The following is a 9,383-nucleotide window of genomic DNA, read 5'->3' as shown; positions in this document are numbered from 1 at the left end:
ATACCCCTTGTCCCCCCCTGATGGTAGCCCTGGTGCCAAGTATCCATCCAAAATCTAGTTCAGGATCCGCTCCTACTACTACCATTAGGTATAGGAACTGCTAAACAGCCTTATATACTATCAATCAAAAAATAGGCCTACTAATATGTAGTAGTACCCTTGTTCTGGTAAAACTGGCACTTTGACGCATGGACTACACAAGACCTTTGAAGATGTCCTGAAGTACTGCCGCCAAGAAGTGAGTAGCAGATCCTTTAAATCAGGGGTCAGCAAACTTTTGGCTACTAGGCCATTTCAGGAGGTCAAGAAGTCACACTAGGCCCGAATCTCTCTCGAGAAATGTCCCCTTACCCAGGCGAGGGAAGTGTTAACGCCGGTCGTGGTAAATAGGGAAGGGAGGCAAAACAAGGAGGCTCAAGAGCCGTGGATTGCTGACCCCTGCCGGCCGGGATTAGACCGACCAGGGGGGCGTTAGGCCAGAGCAGACTACTATGGCTGGAGTTTGCCAACCTCTGCTTTAAATTAAGTTACCTTCTTTCCATAGTGCGTATTGCTGCCAAGTCTTCAGATATACAATCCTTGTGCACCCAGCCATCCATGTGATCTAAAAGAAAATGTGATTCATTAGACCAGGCCATGCTTGCATGCCTATTGTAGGCACTTTCAGCAGGTGACAGGGTTGGCATGTGCATTCAGGTCTACAGCTATATAGCCCCAAAATGCAACAAGCTGCGATGTACTGGGTGTTCCAACACCTTTCTCTCATGGCCAAAATGATTGTGCTATATTATCTGTTCTGTGGAATCAAACCAGATTGACTTGACTCCCCTACCGCCCTTCCCATCCTCATGATCCTTGGGCAAACATGATCCTGTTGCTTATTCACCCATAGTCCTTCCTTGAACCACTTTTGGTGGGTACCAACCTCAGCCTAGGAACACCCTACAAGACCTGCTGACCTTGTTAAAGTCACTCAGATGCTCACACTTGCCCATTGTTCTTGCTTCTAATACATCACCTTGTCTCATGTCTCATGATCTCATATCCAACCTTTAACAGGTTTCATAAACCAAAGTAACCCATCGTCCCTCCACACATTCATACTCACTGAGATCCTGTGGGGCAGCACTCCGGCCCTTGCAGCGTTGGCTCCCAGGTTCGAATCTCAGGCAGAACTCTATCTGCATGGAGTTTGCAGGTGACTGTGTGGGATTCCTCCTGGTACTCCAGTTTCCTCCCACAGCCAAAAACATGCAGGTAAGTTAATTGGCTTCCCTCCAAAATGGAAGACTTAGACTGTGGTAATGACATATGACTATGGTAGGGATATTAGATTGTGAGCTCCTTTGAGGGACAGCTGGTGACATGACTATAGACTTTGTACAGCGCTGCATATTATGATGGCGCGATATAAGTACTGTGTAATAATAATCCCAGAGGCCGTGGCTCCTCTTTGTTTACATCAAGTAGCATATGCTTTGTTAAGTCCCATAGATTTCTATGGAGAGGGTAGAAGAATCCATCTACTCAAGTCATACTCACCCTCATAATGCTTCAACCAGTACAGATTGTCATCTTCAGGCAGGACAACTAGTTATGTCATTGTGCTTAATTCTTGTAAATGGTGCTGAATACAGGAAGAATTATTCTCCCAACCTGTGGAAGCTGCTGTGAAGCCACCAGCCTAGCTAGAACACCAATATATAAATAAAAACACCAGAGGGGTATGGGAAGGCTGGAGTGTCTCTTTAACCTTAAAGTTGCTCAGTTCCCCAACTTTTTGGATGCTGAGACTGACAGGAGGTTGCACATCATCCGTGTATAGAGACCTCTTGTGATGTCTATTCTGTGAATAGAATGGGGTTTAGGAGGCCATCTGAGCACCAACATTCTACTAAATAGGAAAGGAGGAATTTGGATAATAAATCCTTAAAAAAGGATCTCATGCTTCATTCTTTGATTTGATATTGATTACTTTGAGACAGTTACATAGTTTTGCTGAGCACTGGTATTGTCGATCTGCACATAATTGTAATGCTAAAAAAGTTCTTTACCATTATGGAATTAGAAGTTTATGCACTTGTTGTGTTTACAAAATGTATTCTATTATTATATATTGATTGATATATAATTTTGATTTTCAGCACTTTTGCATTGTTTAGTTTTTGGCAGTTTTTTTCTGCTACTTGTAGTTATTTGTATAGTAATTATATATTTATATATATATATAAATATATATATAAAAAAAAAAATCATTTGATCAGCACATGCAGAGAATGCAGGGAATGTGGAATAGATGGGAATATGTAAGATGTGGGCTCCCTCCAGTGGTATATTTAGAAAATACATGCAACAACTGAACATAAAAAATACAAATTTCCCAATAACTAGTGGGCCAAACAGCACCTGTGGCACAGGTGGGGGGAATTTATAGGTCATCACTGGGATAGTTCCATCACCCAAATCTAATCATAGAATAAAAATATACCATATCCATTAAGTTCAACGACAACAAAAATAAACCTACTAGAAAACCTTCAAATTCTAGATAGAAACCTTTACATACAATCAATAAAATAGAATAAAATTACAAGCAGTAAAGCAAACTTTGTCAGTACAACTAACATCACATAAGCCAGAAGTAATAAACCATGGTGAAAGTTTTGCTAGATCCATCAACATTAAAGGTATAAACTCCATGTCTTGTACCATGTGCTGATTCACAGCCCCTGCAACCATCTAGACCAGTACAGGAGGGAAGAATGTCCAGTGAAAGGTGATTTAAGGGATTCTATTGCAGTGCAATCAGTGTTGAGGTTATGTAGACCACCAGAAATGGTGTCATGGGTAGCATAGCACTCACCATATATTGTTGTTGGTTTGTTTCCCTAGTCCTTGCCTGGTGGGTCTGTTCAGTGACAGCCATTTCATGCAGATTGTGGCAGTTCTAAAGTCATTGAAAGCTAGAATTCTTATGCTACGGACAAATGTGGGTTTACCATTATGCTGTGCTTCGTATGCCTAATATTGGGGATGTAACTGCACCCCTTTGAAGACATTACAATGTGATCATTTACCCCATTTACTGCCCACTATTACATTCAGCATGTCTTGTTGCACCCCACTACACCCAGGACTCCGCACAATGCCCTCCATTGCATCCCTCAGTCTACAGTACACCCCATTGCATCCAACGCCTGTGCAGGGAAATCCCCAGCGGTATCTATGCATGTCTTTTCTGGATGCCGAGAGGACCCCACCCCTGGACAACCAATAGCAGGGGTCCACCCTAATTACAAGGCTGAACATTTCATATGGAGGCGACATGAGACCATATCTTTAATTGACTAAAAATGGGTTTTATGTTTTTTTAAGCAGAGGGTCAGTGGGCATTAAGAGGAAAGTTGGTTTTACCAATAGAATAGCTTTAGGAAAAATACATTTAAAGTTTACATACACAATTTAAATAGTGTTTTCTGCTTTATTTATTGTGAGCGTTGTTAATCTTCTCTTTACACTTTAGGCAAGGGAAATATCACAACAACTTGTCTTGTCTATAATTTGACGCTTTCTCCTTATTAACCCCATTGTCCTATGTCAGCAGATTAGCCAAGCATCTCCTTTAGGATTTTCTCATGAATAAATGAAAATGACTTCTCATTACTTGAATTTGATTATGGCAGGTAACTCAAGTCACATCTTATTTCCAAAAAAGCCCAATGTTGGATCAATATGATGGGTAAGTATTTTCCTGAATTCATTTGGTATATGGTTTGGCATAAGTTGCCACTAGTTCTATGTGTTCTGGAGGATTCTTTGAAAAAGCCATGACAGCCCATTTAAAATGAATTTACAGGCTTAATGCTTTGAAGCATGTGCATTGTGGTGTGAATGGGCCCTAAAATATATAAGCTTTACCATTTCAATGATATATCTGTAGATTTCATCCTTGCCTAGGCATTCACTGTCATGGGGTGACAAGGCTCTGTTTCAGCACACATTACACAGGTATGGTTGATTGTTGTCACTCTCAAGGAATCCATCCTGACAAAAGCCATTGGGCCTGATTTATAAAGCCCTCCAATGCAGGACAGGATACACGTTTATCAGTGAAGCTGGGTGATCCAGCAAACCTGGAATGGATTTCTTCAATTGTCATTTGCTAACAAATGTTTTGAACACTGGACCAGATCTATTCCAGGTTTGCTGGATCACCCAGCTTCACTGATGAAATTGTATCATCTCCAGCATTGGAGAGCTTTAATAAATCAGACCCAATGTGCATGTAGATAGGGAAAGGTTACAAGAAGCTGAGGAGATCAGCAGGTAAAACAGTATTAAAAACAATAAATTGTTTAAGATACTAAGCTTTGGTAAGTTACATATCAATATTTAGGCTATGTACACACATCAGAAGATTCTCCTGTGATAAACGCCTCAGGGCTGATATTGGACGAGAATCTGGCGTGTGTACAGCGCTCGTCGTCCATCCTGGCGGATCCATGGATGATGAACAATCCTAATGAAAATGAAGGGGAGAGAGCACAACTGCGTGCTGCTTGCTTGTTTTCTCCTTCTCCATAGAGCAGAACGGACCTGTATATACAATGCCTATTTATGCATCTTTCAGTCTTTTATCGTTGGAAACTGTGTACGCAGCCCTAGGATTTACATCTGCTCATGCAAACCAAAGCAATAGGTTTACTTTAATCTCCATTCACTAACTGCATATATGCGCCATACTCTCCTCTCCCTCCTGCTTTGTATTCCACACAGAGCCATGACGAACAAAGTATTCCATTTATTATTCTTATACTGTCTGTATAATTTAGTTTTACTTATTCAGCTTCTGATTTTTATTGGTTGGGGTTAGCATGGTAAACATGGGGAAAGGAGCTCCTGGTTGGGAATACTAAATCTGAATATTTCTATGCAATATATCTTTATCCCTAAATAATATTAGAAAATACTGATTTAGATTTTAGTAATAAAACAAAGCACATCAAAAGAGAAGAGAATGTCTGATACTATACATATACTATATACTATATCATATACTATACATATATATCTTTTATGTTTTGGTGGCTGGGAAACATATCTACAAAGATATACTGACCTAAAAATATTTTGTTGCTTTGTTATAATGAGAATAAAAATATAAATGTTGCAATTACTGACTTTTTTTATAAAGGTGTACGTTTCAGATCCTGTCCTCATTAAGTAGTCATTAGGCTGAGTGTTTCTACTTTTCCTTTTTATTATGTTGCTTTTCTATCTGCTGATCTTACAAGATCTGTTACAGCAGTTGGTCACTTTCTATTTGTCATTTGTTAGATCAGCAGCTAGAAATAGAATTTGTCATGTGACCTTGAAGTGTTACTCTATATGATGTCATAGAATGTCACTTAAAGTAACCCTTGCAGTGCCAGGGAGGGATTGTCGTATTCTGACCTGTCCAGTGTTTTTACACCCAGCATATTTATTTTACAATATTTTAAAGCAAAAATACAGCTCATAAAAACTAACAAAGTGTGACCATAAAAAAAAATTATAAACAATCCACAATGAACACAATGCTAGAAAACCTAATATAGAGAAAAGGGAAGAAGGAGCGAGAGGGTTTCTGAAAGTATACAAAGAAGGCAGGGGAACCCCCAATGGCGCAAACACTGTCAGGATTCACCCCAGGAAAACATGTAGCACTCGCTTACATAAAAACTTGATGCAGATATCAATGTGGACAATCTAACCCCGGAAACCGGAGGTCAAGAGGTGGGAAAACCCCCCCCAGCTTTTCAAACCCATAGGGACTGATTTATTAAAGCTCCCCAAGACTGGAGAAGAAAGGCAAGCCTGGGTGATTCAGCAAACCTGGAATGGTTTAAAAATATTTGCAAACAATAGCAAATGATTTTTAGGAAACCAATTCCAGGTTTGCTGGATCACCCAGGTTTGCCTTTCTTCTCCAGTAAATCAGGCTCATAAAGAATGGGGTCTAGATGCTGTGTAGTCAATCCAATGAGACCAGACAACCAGAAAATTAGAATGCTTATCTTTAAATATAATGCCATTGATCCATTGGACCTCTTTAGGGAAGTGAAGAGAAGGTGTTTCCCAATAGCATGCAATAGCTTACTTAGTAAAAATAAAGCCAATATAATTCTGTTCTTTTCCAGGAGATTTCTCCTAATCTGTTTGGTATTTCAATATTTTTATTAGGATTTTAAAACAACAAAAAGGTAAATAACAAAAGTAAGACATAGTCAAAAAACCAACTGGGTCCTAAATTTGGGCGATTAACCCATCAATTAACATAAAATTATGTATGCCATCTTCGCTATAAGTAGAGCCTGTTAACAAGCCCCACCTGGAGTGTTATCTAGGACATATTAAATTGTAAACATTAACATTTGCATACCAAGCAAGGTCATAGGCATGGGTCGTAAATAAATAAGCATTGCCACATTACTTCTCATATCTGGACCATAATTCTAAACATATAACATATAAAGGTTATGGGACAAAAGGGAAGGGGCACTAGGAAACCAGAAAAGACACATCAGGAAAGGGGGGGGGTAGAGGAAGTACTAGAGCAAAGTATTCAAATCCCACGTTCCATGAGAGGTTCCCCAAGATCAAGATTTATGGAGTGTTAAAGGAGATCCACGGCTCCCAGATATCTTCAAATTTGTCTAGAGAATTCTTCAATGTATGTGTAAGTCTATCATTCACCATGATCCAATTCAACTTGGATACTATGGGGTCCAAGGAAATCGTGGGAGATTTCCATGCTTTAGCTAATGCGATCTTACTTGCCACTAGGATCAATCTAATCAATTTCTGGGTGGGTTTCGGTTGGACGGTGTCAAATTTGTTAAACAAAGCGGCTTCCACAGAGCCTTTAATTTCCTGCTTTGAAATTCTTGAGATTAATTGAAATACATCCTCCCAGAACTTCCTGGCTACCGGACAAGTCCACCAGATATGTATCATGGATCCCCTGTCCCCACAACCTCTGAAACATAAAGGAGAAGTTGAAGGAAACATCTTTGCTAGTTTAGTTGGCGTAAGATACTATCTAAGGGCCACTTTGTAGTTTGCTTCCACGACTGCAGTGTTGAAAGATATTTTGGAGAGAGCATAGGTCATGTCCTGCCATAGGGTGTCCCAAGTGATACCCAATTCACTCTCCCATTCCCTCATATATCTCAGTTTTTTGCTTTGGTTAAGTAAGACCGAGTAAATAACAGAAATTTGACCTTTTGTGTTAGCAATAGAGGAGCAGGTACTTTCAAACGACGAGGAGCGCAAGGGTCTTGGAGCGTCTCTAATTATCTGATTAATAAAGGACTGCAGTTGTCGATAGTGGAAATATTCCGAGGCAGGGATATCAAATTGAGTGGACCGGTGTTCCCATGTAAATACTGCCCGAACATCTGTCAAATCTCTAATTCGTCTAAAGCCTTTAGAGATCCACCACTGAAAGTTCGCCTGGCTCAGACCCGGCGGAAAATCCGGATTATTCCATAAGGGAGTCAAAGGCTTATGAGTGGAGGCAAGCTTTGAGTGGGGACTGAATTTGTCTCATACCCGGATGGAGTGAGATAGAGCGGGGCAGTTCACGTGCCCTCTATTATTTTTTTTCTGCCACATCAGCGAATCTATAGATCCCAAAAAGCTATTTTGGTTCTCTAAATCCACCCATTGGGGCTTCGCCCCCTGTAGGGAGCTTAATGATAACTGTGCTACCTGCGCTGCTACATAGTAATATTTCAAATGTGGGGCCCCCAATCCTCCCATGCGCTTGGGGGCTAGCAGTGTATCCTTATGAAACCTGGCTTTCTTTCCTGCCCATATAAATTGAAGTAGTCTGGCTTGGAGAAGTTCAAGCTCTTTCATAGGTACCGGGATCGGAGTGTGCGAAATAAGTAGAGCAATCTGGGAAGCAAATTCATTTTAACCGCCGCAATCCGTCCCAACCACGATGGGGGGGGGGACAAAGACCACCGCTAGATGTCTGCATATACTTTCTTAAGTAGCGGCCCATAATTACATTTGTATAGACTATCGTATGTAGGAGTCAACTGAATACCTAGGTATTGGATGGATTCTTTATGCCAAATAAAGTCAAAATTCTCTTGAATTGCCGACAACATCGCAGTGGGGAGGTTTATATTAAGAGCCTGAGATTTGGATTTATTAACCGTCAAGCCAGAACTTAGCGCAAATTCATCTAGAATTCTCATCAAATTAGGCAGGGTTGTAATTGGAGAAGTAATGAACATTAGGAGATCGTCCGCAAAAAGCGCACATTTATGTTCAGTTTGGCCACACTTAATACCCTGAATGTTAGTATCTGCCCGTAAAGCTATGGCCAACGGTTCAATTGCTAGGGCAAACAAGAGCGGGGAGAGGGGGCAACCCTGTCTAGTTCCCCTCTTAATTGGTACGGCTGTAGATAGGAACCCCCCAAGTGAGATCCTGGCTTCAGGTGAGTCATATAGAGCCAACAAGAGATTGGTAAAACCAGTACCAAAATCCATTTTACTCCTAATCTGTTTGAATAAGGTTACAGACTCCAATCCACAACTTCAAGGCCCTGGGACAGAGCCATCATATGTGTAGTGCCACTACACTACTCTGCTTTGGTGGAAGCAATCAGAAGAATAGCAAGGAACAAATTTAGCAATCCTGGCCAGTGTAATACCATCAGAAAAGAACTTTATAGGAATTTTCCAAAGCAAAAATGTTAAGAAAGCATTTCATTTTGGAAACCAGAGGTCAGAGGATGGATGCATAGCATGGGGCAATAGACATGTGAAAGAGACTGATGAAAGCTGCAATGCTGGAACACATGAGGAAATGTAGAACACATGGGCTGCTGAAGAAGCAAGTACAAAACCTTTTCCCCTGCAGGAAACCCCTGGATTTATTTGTTACCCCCTTCTGCCTTTAGCGATTTCTTTTCTTTCTTTTTATTACTATTTTTTACGTTTATTTACCTTTTTTATTCTTTATGATCAGAATTGATCAATTAGCTCACCTGAAACTGCTGCACGTTGCAAAACTGAAATGAACACATATTAAGAAAATGCAAAACATTAAAAAATAAACTTTTGTTTTTGTTTGCAAATAATTTAACCATGCTTTGTACCAGAACTAAAATGTTAGTGTAAGTGGGACACCTAGAGGAAAATCCATTATTTTTTATTAATAATTTATTGACAGTATAACTTAACTTAATAAAATGAACTCTTCACAATAGAAAACACAAAGTCTAAAGTTTGCATGTATACACACGATATAACACACAAATAACACAGAATAATAGAAGGAGAATAAAACAAAGCTCAAAGAAAGTATTAACCCCCCCCCCCCCC

This window comes from Pyxicephalus adspersus, chromosome 3 (assembly GCF_032062135.1).
Source record: "Pyxicephalus adspersus chromosome 3, UCB_Pads_2.0, whole genome shotgun sequence".
NCBI classification, from domain to species: domain Eukaryota; kingdom Metazoa; phylum Chordata; class Amphibia; order Anura; family Pyxicephalidae; genus Pyxicephalus; species Pyxicephalus adspersus.
Note: the sequence above shows the minus strand (reverse complement) of the source record.